Source organism: Perca fluviatilis, chromosome 9 (assembly GCF_010015445.1).
Source record: "Perca fluviatilis chromosome 9, GENO_Pfluv_1.0, whole genome shotgun sequence".
NCBI classification, from domain to species: domain Eukaryota; kingdom Metazoa; phylum Chordata; class Actinopteri; order Perciformes; family Percidae; genus Perca; species Perca fluviatilis.
The window spans coordinates 39,620,627-39,632,845 of record NC_053120.1 but is presented as its reverse complement, the minus strand read 5'-3'; the positions used below and the strand labels follow the sequence as shown (position 1 = coordinate 39,632,845).

The 12,219-nt window shown below is 42.5% G+C and overlaps 1 protein-coding gene across 5 annotated transcripts in view; it reads right to left on the bottom strand.

The window, feature by feature from the left end:
- The window catches only part of nhsa (Nance-Horan syndrome a (congenital cataracts and dental anomalies)), a 63,789-nt gene that overhangs the window by 28,647 nt on the left and 22,923 nt on the right, over positions 1-12,219 (bottom strand). Inside the window, exon 1 of one of the 5 annotated variants that reach the window (XM_039811129.1) lies at positions 2,216-2,234. The exons of the other annotated variants lie outside the window; for them this stretch is intronic. The gene's annotated coding sequence lies outside the window, so the exon portion shown is untranslated. Of the gene's footprint in view, positions 1-2,215; positions 2,235-12,219 lie in introns of those variants that run through there. 5 annotated transcript variants of the gene reach the window in all.

Genomic DNA, 12,219 nt, shown 5'->3' with positions numbered 1-12,219 from the left:
ATGTAAGTTTGTTTTTACAGCACCTTGTTACAAAAGATCCAATAAAAATAGACGTGATTCACACACAAGAAGACAAATTCTGTGTCTCAAATCGAACACTTCCTTACTTACACTTGCTATTGTGAGTACCCAGATGCTGCACTCAATGCGGCCAAAGCGTTGGGAGTGTAAGTGTGGGACGCCGGACACTGCTCGCCCTCAACGGTCGTCATCTTTTCTATGGAATGGAAGCTAAGGGACCATCATTTTCAAACTTGTGAATTTGGCGGGTGAGCAAGCTGCAGCGGTTGCGATTGAAATGGCAAAAACAGAACTATAGAAATGTAATTTATACATGTCTTTTTTCTGATAAGGACCACTATGCCGTAGTCAGATAGTAAAAAAAACAAGCCGGTATATATTTTGTCAGGCAACAATAGGTGGCGGTAAAGCTCGGCCTGGCTGCAATTTACCATTAAACAGAAGAAGGTCAGAAGCAGACCACAGGACTAGTCAGACTGAGGGTCAAATCCTAAAATCAAAAAGACATCAATAAAAGTCAGTGAAAGCATTGCTGACTGCCTGAGGGCCCTGATGTATGCAGTAAACGTGCTTTAGTTTGGGGACGACAGCCTTGATTTTAGACACAAACAACTCCACCATAGAAGCACGTCCAGTGTTTTGTGCAGCTGCTCATTCATCAACTTGTAATTCAGTGTGTGACAGACTGAGGGGTCAGAGGGCAGAAGTCTGTATGGCACTCTAGTCTCGGGTCACAAACGGAGCCACAGAGGTTGTGGAAACAGAACCAATGCACAACTACCCGTGCACATACATGTGTGTAAATGTGGGTATGCAGGTGTACGTACACAGTGAGGAGGAACCTCACACATTTGGACAATGGCTCCGTAACCTGGCTCAAGGTACACAAGAATATGCAGACTGTTATATAAGTGTCTGAGCAGCTTAATCGCACAAGGTTTTCTCCCCACAGTTTCCTGTGTAAACACTGGGCTGTGAGAGCCTCAGACTCTGGTTTCAACAGTTTACTGGCATCACTCAGCGCTCACATGGAGCACAATAAGCAGAACAGAGACTGTGAAGGGAGAGAAACTCAACGAGGGGAAAAAGGAAACCAAGAAAGCAGACACGGGGGAAGGTGTGGTTTTGGAAAGAGACAACGAGGGCAGAATTTGTGCCCGGACAATTGCAATGGAAACCTCTCTTTAACTGACAAACACCGGCCGGTGACCTGTGTGTGTCTGTGGGAAAGTCGTTAGGAGGGAGTGGCATTAGGCTGAGCTGGCAGGGCTGAGCTGAGCTGAGCTTTGGCCTTCCCTCACACATCTCCGCCTGATGGGATTCAGCTCAGAGAGAGAATAAACTGAAGGCCTGGCTGCTTCAACACAAACCAATAGCTGGCAGGAGGGATGGATATGCAGGGAGCGAACCCAGCAGCCCTTTTGAGTGGAAACAATGGAAAGGATCAAACCAAACCAGTTCCTGGTAGTTTCCACCACCGCAGCCAAATGAGACGAGAAAATATCACCAAATGAAAATGACATTCAATTGGTGTGGGAAGACTATACATACATGTCACCATGGGGACAGGAACAAACCAGGAAACAGCTGCTCTTTCTTCCAGGACACACCAGGAGTGTACCACACGTACATTTCTATTGTTAGCCTCTCTGAGTCAGCACAAAGCTGTAATACAAATATTCAATCATACACTGTTGGAGATGATTCTGCTAAAGTGGTGACCTGCTGTGTCACTGCCAGTGTGTGCATGTGAACGAGTCAGTCCACTGAATGAGTCCGAAACAGGGAGGTGTGTGTGTTTACTCGTTAGCACAACAGTGTAGAAAGCATCAATAAGCTGGAGCGTATAAGTCGAGCGCATCACAGCTGGGCTGTTGGCGCCATGCGGACGCCTCATAGCAACTCACGCCAGCTAATGACAAAAAGGACGCCATTGTCTGTATCATTTTGAACCATGGAAATGGGCACATATGCATGGAGACATGCACTTTCACAGTTAATCATACCTCAGCTGTGGAAAGAAAACTCAAGTGCAGCCCCACAGTGACCCATGAGTCCCCTGCAGGTGTGTGTCTTAACAACACTGAGAAAACTAACCAAATGTACAAAAATAAAAGAAAGCAGTTTTTTTTCACTTTTACAGTCATGGATTGTTCCCAGATGTACTGCAAATATTAATCTAATTGGTACTTACCTATTGACCATCAGCAGAAATCAGCAGGGAGTCAGGGGGGACATGAAAAAGAAAGAAAGCAAACACATTATTAGTTGATTGCGGCAGGATATCAGAAAAACATCTTGTTATAATTTATTACTGTGTTTTTTTTATAGCTCACATGAATTTCTAGAGAGTACACTAGCTAGAAAGTAGAAGGGTTGTTTTTCATTACATTAGGAACAATTTTGCTTTATTGCTCCTCAGAGAAAATGTTATCATCCACCATATGTTGTTGTGAGACTGTCTCCAACAGGAACCAAACATCTTCACCTCAGTCTAATCTCTGCATGCGTGTTCTCCGGAGTGTTTCTCATTGACACGACATTACAGACGAGAGACTCAGGCCTCTGACGGGACACAGCTCACGTGTCGGCACCTTGCTCTGAATGCGGCTCTATGCCGAGGGAGATTCGCTGGGAAAAATAAAGAAATGGTCCTGGGTAAAGGCTAGGGAAAGAAAGTAGGCTTGACTCCTGAATAGCCCTCTGCCCCTGGAGGGCTCTCTAGTGTAAGTGCTTCATGAATGGCTGGCCTGAGGACTGGATGCCAATAAACACTGAAATCATGGCGGCCGCTGGTTATTACGCTACGAGGGACAGGCGCCGTCCCGCTGAAAGAGCAAATATTCTTTGTGGGTATGAAGCTGTAGCTAAAGAGCAGCTATGACCTCTAGATTTGCTATTATGGCTTTTTTTTTTTCCTCTAAAATCAACCCTTACGCTGTTTCCTGTCTTTTCCTGATGTCTCTTTACCCACTTATGCCCAACTGTACCCACCACTAAATTGCAGTAGCAGCATTTTGGTAATGATGGGTCCTGTTGTTATGTCATGATGTAAAATTAGTGGGTGCAGCCAACGACATGGCATCCACGACACACTCGGTTGGGTATGTGGTGACAGTTTTACGCAAGTCTAAGCCCACGGGAATGTAGACCAATCTCCTCTCTCTTTGTCTGACACAGGACATCTCCAGCAAATACAAGACAGAGTAAAAAAACAACTATACAGTCCCACCAAATATCTCAAAGTGCACTGAATGCTTATAGACAAGTATTTTACTAATCAGAAAGTCAATACAAGTGCTGAATAAAGTACTTCTTAATTTGAGGAGACGAAGAAGAAGAAAGCTACAGCTGTCGTGTATTGTCAAACGGCACATATGCCAATTACAATGATAACCGTGGCAGATGTATGGCTCCAATTCTTGGTAATTTTTGAGACGGTGGCTCCTTCATTTCAGACAGCGGTAGAAAAATACAGGCGTATCATTCCTGCTGACGACTGTCGATTTTGCTGCCTCAAACTGTCGCTGGCAGATTTGATCAGTTGTAGCTAGCATTGGCTTCATGAGTTGGTTGAAAACACTGTCTCCAGCTGACTTTTTAATGTTTCACACTGGCTTGCTTTAAAATGAGAGCTCTTTAAAACGACCCCATGCACAACACTTCAACAAGTGGAGAAATCTGCTGTGCCTAGTTCCAGTTGCTAAACTATGATTGGACAATTGCTGTTTGGGGCACTTATTAGCCATGTTTCTCACCCAGCCCCCCCCCGTCCCACAAATACACATATCAGAGGATTTAACATACACTGGGCAGTGGACAAACAGGGGAAATATACAGCAGTGTTTTAACTGGGTCTGAATGATTGATGTAAATGAAAATACCTACAGATCAGTGTAAAAGTCAATTTGAGTGACATAAGAAAACAGACTGCTTACCAAAGCAAACATGAAGAAACAGGCAAACATAATTTAAAAGCACTTTATAAAACCTGACAACATCACCAGAGAAAATTAAATACATCCTATGTAGGCACACATCAATCATCCGGCCCTCATGCCAACGACAAATGACTCTGAAGTTGTAATTTACTACACTACTGAACACTTTACAAAGATTTTTTTTTGCTGCTAGAACTACCACCGTGTTTTAACCAATCTTTAAAAACCTGATATAATCATAAATTAACTCGACAAAGAGTAAACGGTTGTGTCTTAATTCACGATGTAAGATGTGGATTGATGACTGTTTCCTTCCCTGTTCAGAGTTTTGGGCGTGTGCTCTTCAGTCAGTTGTGGTGGCTGCCTGCATGAGACCACCGGCGCACAGCAGAGGTGGTAAAGGGAACAGTTATCTTCATCCAGTCAAGCTGTTTCTAATGGTGTCCAAATTCCACCAGATGGCTTTTCTCAGCAGATTGCAGTCAGAAGCAGACCACAGGACAAGTCAGACCGAGGCTAAAACCGCCTTTACAAATCCTAAAATCAGACTGAGAACAAACACAGCTCATATCTACTTCAGATCTACTCACAGCTCTGCAAGGTCAGCATGAATGCTGAGCTACACAATTACATTTTCCAGCAAGGACACAGAAATTCAAACTTAAAGCAAGCTGTGAAGAGGAGTGCTTAGTAAAGATACTAAATGACCCTGAGTGAGGACGAGCTGTTTCTGGAGTCTCTCAGGGCTCACAGTGGAAACCCTTCGGTATATTTCCTGTAATTTTACACAGGGTCATAGTTTGACCCAAAAAAAAAAACAGGCTCCTTTTCAGGAAGAGTAGGGCCATAATAATAACAAGCAAGTTGGGCTCATTCCCCCAAAGCACCTGTGGGAGCTTCAGCCAAGTAATAAAAACACACAAGCCCTTAAATCTGCTCTGCATCGCTCCTGAGGTCCCAACTCTATGTAGCAAATCAGGACTGAAAAAATACAACATCTGTTTGCTGTGTGTTGTTGCCTTTGGTGCCCCAGACCCCGGAGAGATTTCTGTTAAAACTTTGGAATTTAACTTCTCTACTCCTCCACTGAAAGAAAAGGAGGATCTCCTCTCCAGCTGAACAAACAGCTCTTGCAGCATATAGTGGTGTGGTTTGGGAGGGTGTATTCTGACAGAGAGGGATGAGTGTGTGTGTGTGTGTGTTTGTGTGTGTGTGTGGAGCCTCAACCTGACCTTCTGCACTTGAGCACACCAGCACCACTGATAACACATAACACAAATATGACACAGAGACAGACAAGCAAACACACACATTAGAGATAGAGAATAAAATGCGCACATCAACTGTTGCCAATAATCAGCTCAATAATGTTAAGATACTTTGCTGTATATGGCCTCAAATACTTCACTTTCAACTTTTGTTTTAGGGGCCTGCTTTTTTTGCGTCCATGCATTGTGTTTTTAAGAAACCTATCTGAAAATGATCAACTGTAAGCCTTCTAGTTGGGTATTTTGAAGACTGATTTTCTTGCTCTTGGAGGAAATTGTTGGGTCTTTGGAAATTATAGTGTGGTCTAGACCTACATTATCTGTAAAGTGTCCTGAGATAACTTCTGTTGTGATTTGACACTATAAATAAAATTGAATTAAACTGAATTATGAAGTCATGAAAACTCTAGTGTTAAACGATAAACCTGGCAGAAACATTTTATGTCAACATATCCCATGAAAGGGCAACAATGCATTGGCATTATTTTGAGTGGTGGATTAATACACATTTAGTGTAGTTAGTATTTACGGCAGCAGGATAGTGTATGTGGGATTGACTCAAAATAAACTACAGAGCTCAGGCTGTTAATGGAGGAGCATGTCACCTGGTGCAGCAGTGTGGCTCATTGGTGTGATTTTAATAGTTTTTAAGTTATTAATTTTAATAATACGGTACAGAGGAATAAGATAATATATCAGACTTTGAATACACCGACAGTTTTGGCCAAGCTTAATGATGCACACTCTGCCAAATATTAAGAGAGTTATAATCAGAAAGAAGACTGAAACTATTGTATGTTTTTCAGTAACATGGATACCACTTGGGTCACATTGATTAATGGCTGATGGGAAGGTTACACTCAAATCAAAAGGTGAATGACATATACATGTCCACCCTTGAGGAACATGTGATGGGCCACCTGCCAGCTCAATGCTGTGGAAAATACTTCTCATATGTATCAGAAGCCATACATGCTACACATTCGACTGTCATCAAATCTGCAAATCATATCAGATGGGATCTCCCGTTACTATGCACCCATACTGCAATTACATGTTTCAGCCATAGGCATTTCCACCAAGCTGCTGAGGCAGCGACTTTGGATCTGTTAAGGCCTACGGTGTGTGAGAGTGACACAGTTAGTCTCCTCTGTCATACAGAGAAACTGAATATCCACACAAACAACTGGGTTTCTTTTCAACATGGCCCCTGGCATTTCTGCCTTACCCACCTAAATATCACAGGTCACCCGGAAGCCTGAGATTCAAGTCCTCCCGAAGCAGTGAACCTTATCTGAGCAGCTGCATTGTACTTTATAGCGAGAGCATATATCGCGTTTCCAGAGGTGTTTATTCCCATAGAGGTCGGGTTTCCTTTGGAGTTAGATGTTTATGTTCCTTTCTCTGCGGTTCTGACAAGCAGAGCTCCATCTAATCAAATGTATGTCTGATGGACACGCCTTCCTCACTTATTAGGAAGGACATTTCTTTCACCATGTACTGATCACAGTGTAGGCCAAACAAGCTCAATGACAGGCAGCATCAATTTCTAAATCCTTCAGTTGCAGTGGAAAGTCCTTTCATCCACTTACAGACTCTATCCGTCCTCGTTACGTCCCATTACCCTCAAATTAACACCATGATTGGTGTTTAGGTGCTGTTCAAGTAAAGCCATTAGATGATTTAAAGGACAGAATGACTTTTTTGGCCACTTAACAGCAGCAGAACAACCTGTAAACAAAACGCTGACATATTATCATCATGGCTAACATGTTAGCAAACTGTTGCCTATTTACACATTTAGCAGACACTGAGCAACATTAGCATTTGAAGTTGTGTTTGTGGCCACACTAATCTAAGTCCAATACTGGTTCTCCTTTTAGCTCTGTTTTGATCTCCAGAAACTCCTGGGGAAATATTTTGACTAAATGACTAAATGCTCCTTCCTGTTCACCAGCTAGTCACTAGCGTTGTCTGTGTGCCGTTTGGTGCTGGGCAGCTGCAGGCTGCGTCTGGCCATTACGCGGATGAGAGCGGTGAGAGTGAACCAAAATGTTGCAGCCGATGACGGATGCTAAAACGCTCCGTAAAGCTGAGAGAAGTTGCGTAGACTTTTTTTTGTGGGTTCGTAAAATTTTACATACACATGGTCATGTGATCCATTGTTAATATAAAAATATTGATTATAGCAACTTTAGACCAGACAGTCATTTGAAGCTAACTATCCAGCCAGAGAGAGAAACCTGGAAATAAGCAAGTTTGTTAATTAATGACTACACACTACAGCATTGTACAGCATTGTAGTGTGACTAATCTGAAGTCAGTTTGCCTTAACAAGTGAACACATCACCATGGAGACGATGCCTAGAGTGGACTCATTCAGCCACATCTCATTGGACAGCCACATTTCAAAGGGACCAATAAAGAAGAGAGATGGTGTGGGTTTCTTTGTGTGTGTGAAGTATATGTGTGTATGTTTGAGTGCTCGGGTGTCCGTAGCTGTGTATAAGAAGGGGTTTCATAAAAAAATGGAAGCTGCCTTTAGTGAGAAAGGGTTTTACAATGATTCCTCTCCTGAGGTCAGCAGAGGAGGATCCTTCACGCGCAGAAAAGAGAGGATCTTTGGATGTGCACATCAAAGGTGGGCATCAGGACTCGTCTTTATGTTTCATTTTTCTTTTATCTGCCGATCAGTTGCTCCCTCTCTTACGCTATGATCTGAGGTTTTTTCTTTTTTTAACCTTATAAAGAAAACCCTCCGGTCCACTCAGAGCACGCCTTCACATGAGCCAAGGCTTGGAGGACGCTCCCAGGAGACCTGCCTGTCCCTTCCCATAACACGGGCATTAGGATAAACTAGGCACAGGGGGCCACTGAAAGGAGGAGGGCATCTACAAAAGGCAGAGAACTGGAGGGATCAGCAGGGAGAGTGGAATTTCTTCATTACTTTCTTCAACTTCTTAAGCTCTGCTCCGAATTATCTTTGTGCTCAACGAAAGACTGACCTCTGACTTTTGGTGACTGAATGCGAGGTGGCTTTGTGTACCGTTCGCACATCAACCCAGGCGTGTAAACTATCATTTAGGCCACTATAAATTTACATCTCTCGACCATACCGCATTTAGTTGACAAACAGCTGAGTTCTCGTAAAAAGAAAAAACTTTCGTTATAATGAATTCCTTTCCGACTGGGCAGAGCCCGCACTGCTCAGCGGCAGTCTGACCGCAGTTTTCTGCAGTACGAGCCCAGCCAAAGGGCAAATATGACTGAAAAGGAGGCCACAAGGCTGCTAGAAGCCATGTCACAATATTGAGCCATTTCTACTTTCGACATCGTTCAAGATGTTCAGCTCTGAAAGCCTTCAGAGACGGGCAGTTTTATAAACAACACCAGAGACCGCAAAGCCGCAAATGGTCTCTCTCTCTGGGGCAGGGATGAGCAACGTTTACCCTCCAAGTGGGTCTGTGTTGATTTTCCCCAGATGGTTTTTGTTTTATCCACGCTGGTCCATGTCCGGCGAGGGAAACAAAGATCTGACCTCTGCCCATTGATCCCTTTGATCACAGACTATTCCAGTTGTTACCGGAACAAAGAAAACATTGGGACAGTGCTGCGGCCAGGAACACAATTACACAATCAGTGTGTACTGTTGCACTATGTCCTTTTAAAACAAATCCACATGTCAACAACCCCCTGCCCCCATGATTTTACAGTGACTTCTTCTTAATGATTTTTTTTTTTATCTGTGCGGCCTTACATAGCAGCATTCAAAGATTCAAACAGTGAATTTCTTATCGTCTGAACTAGCACCATTACATAAGCAATGCGTCCATATCCAATACTGAAGAATCACAGATTAGAGCTGTTTAAGGTCTGGCGACAACCACATGGGAAAACAGTTGTTAATGGTCTGAAAACATCCAAAGGGCTTGCTTCCTTTAATATTTCCTTCACTAAAGTACAAGCTCCTTCATGGTGTACTAATCATTTGTTGAGCAAAATAATAGAGTTGTATTTGGGTGAAAGAGCTACACAAAGCAGTGAACAAGATCCATGAAAATAGGTCCTTATGGATTGATGGAAGGGAAGGAAAGCTGTGGCCAGCTGTTTATGCACACAGAACGTTATGATGCAATCCACTATATTTTCATATTATAGAAATGGTATGTATATGGTTTGTGCAGTAGGATGATGGGAATTGAAATCCAGGAATTATTGCCAAAGTGTGCTCCGGTTTCGCAGAATAATACCTGCAGGATTTTTAGCATGTGTGTGTTTATGTGTCTGGGTGCGAATGTGTGTTCACATACTGAAGAATATCATATGGAAGATGTTCTCTCCAAACCTCATTAGTGCTGTCAGTACTGAATAGGCTGTTATCATGGATCATCTTTTCATCTCCAGGTTTCTAAAATGGCAGTTTAAAGTCCGTCAGTGTGGTAAAATATTGTCTAGTTTTGTGCTGAATATTATTACTATAAAGATTTAACAAAAAACATGCAGGCAGTTTAGCAAGTGGGTTAATTAAACATGCAAGATAGAGGCTCCATCTCCAAATCAGATTACAGAGTGGCATTTAAGCCGACATCGAGGCCAGATGATCGCCCAATATAGTACATGGAAAACATTACAGTTGTTGGTGAACCAGACTATACACTGATGCCATCTGATATAACCAGGGTTCAAAATTAGCACCATCCACCAGCCAAATGCTGGTAAAATAAGCAAGTGGCTGGTAGATTTCCTTCACTCACCAGCCAAAAAACAATGGTAATGTATTGAGTGCCTGATAAAAATCTGATTTGGCTGCCTCTGAAAAGGGCAGAACATTACCATGGCCAGCATTTGATCACTTAAATTTGAACTTTGGAGCTTCACACTGAAAAGTCCCCACATTTGAATTCCCCTGAGGCTAAAGTTAATTCTGCTCTGCTTTTATGGACTGCACCTCCTTGCTCTATTTCTAGGTTGTAAACGATTATGTGAAATATTCAACACCAGGAGGTTACTAAAGAAACAGATTAGGGTTATGTCCATCAATTAGGACATATTTTCTTATCAAGCTCATGCTGGCCATTCTCAGCAGCTCTCATGTTTCAAATACACATATATAACTTCCCAGAAAATACCTCAGAAGTGGACACGCTCTGCCAAGAGACTATGAAGTCATCGCAGGCCCTGCCCTGCCTGACATGCTCACATTATGTAACCAAAAGCCGGAGTAAAACTCACATGACATCAGCTCTGGATGCGCAACGGAGTTTAAACATCCAAACAACACTCAGCTCTTGTTCTGATCTCACTGTGAAATGTCAGCAGGTTATCAACAACAAGCTGACAGTTCATTATCATCTGATTGATCGCCTACAACAGATTATTGGACTAAGATTAGGTTTCCTGCACTTAAAAGCCCATTTTACTGAGAGGGAAACCCAAAAAGACTAGATTGGTTGTTTTACAGGACCACATTGATTATATTTAAACCAGCAAAACCGAAACTGCAGCTCCACAAGTTCCAAGTTATAGACTTTAAAAAAAAAAAAAAGGCTGCAATGTCTCCTGCTTTACACAAGTTCCGATAAAAACACTCTGAATAGGTAATCACGCTCCGTGGGGTACAAATACAGTATCATCTCCGCATGCTATTGGCCAGAAGTGCGTGGTCTGTTAGCCAATGGCGTTGCTTTGCATTGTTACTGTGCGTGTGTTAGTTCTCCTCGTCCCTCTGCTGTGGGGTGTGTGTGTGTGTGTGTGTGTGTGTGTGTGTGTGTGTGTGTGTGTGTGTGTGTGTGTGTGTGTGTGTGTGTGTGTGAACAGCGCCGACCTCAATACTGAAGCCAACCAAGCACGATGATTTCATTGTCTTCTCTTTTCATTCACCTTCCCCATTTAGGGGCATAATTTCTTAAGTAAACAGCTTTTACAGTAGTACGTCACACGAGCACTTTCACTACTAAAGTGAATCCTTCACTGGAAAAAGGCCACTTCAAAAATAAGTTTTAAAAACAAATCTGCCAATGGAACAAGATATGCTCTTTAAACGAGACAATCTATCTATTACAAATATCACAGCATCTTAAAAACCTTACGCAATGTCAAAAAAATATCTTGTTATCTGAGATATGACTCAAAAGATCTTTTCAAAACTCTCAATTAAGATATTTAAGCATCGTCTAAAAACATGTCCCTATATCTCACTGAAATATCACTTGTTAGGTGATAAATGTTATTGGACATTTTAACTAGAAATTAGATGAACATACTTGGTAAAATGTTGCTTTTTTGCATTGAATTGTGTCCATCTTTCTGCACAAACTGAAGGACACACACACACACACACACACATGCACACACACGCACACACACACACACACACACACACACACACACACACACACACACACACACACACACACACACACACACACACATTGAGCAACATACACAGCTATCTTAAATCAGCACATTTTGCTCATATCTCTCAGTAAACCTTTTCCTCTCATTCCAAAGCAATCCATTCTGCAAAGACTAGTATCAGTGTTCATGTTTCAGTCTATCTGTAGTTACAGAATCATTATCTGCCTCTCTCAGCACAAATACTAGGCCAGTAGAAATACAAGCAGGCAGCTTTAGCTCAACTTGCCTGGCAACACAGCTCAGAGGATTTGCTTGCTCCGGTCCACATATCACATGGAACCTGACCGGAGTTTCCTTCTCTCCCCTCTCTCCCCTCTCTCATTGCATCCTCCTGCAACTTGTGTGAGAGAGCAACCTTACAGACTAAAGGCAGGTTCTGTAAAGTAGCAGCTAAGGCAACCTGGGAACAATTACACCCACCTTCTTTTCAAAATGAGCGTTTTTAACGGACAGCTGTAATTTTGACTGACCTTCCAGCTCGATATGATTGTAAACTTCTGCTAAGTTACTATTGTGCGTTTATCCCCTGTAAATATTTAGTGTTTAAACTCATCTGGGTGTATCACGTTACA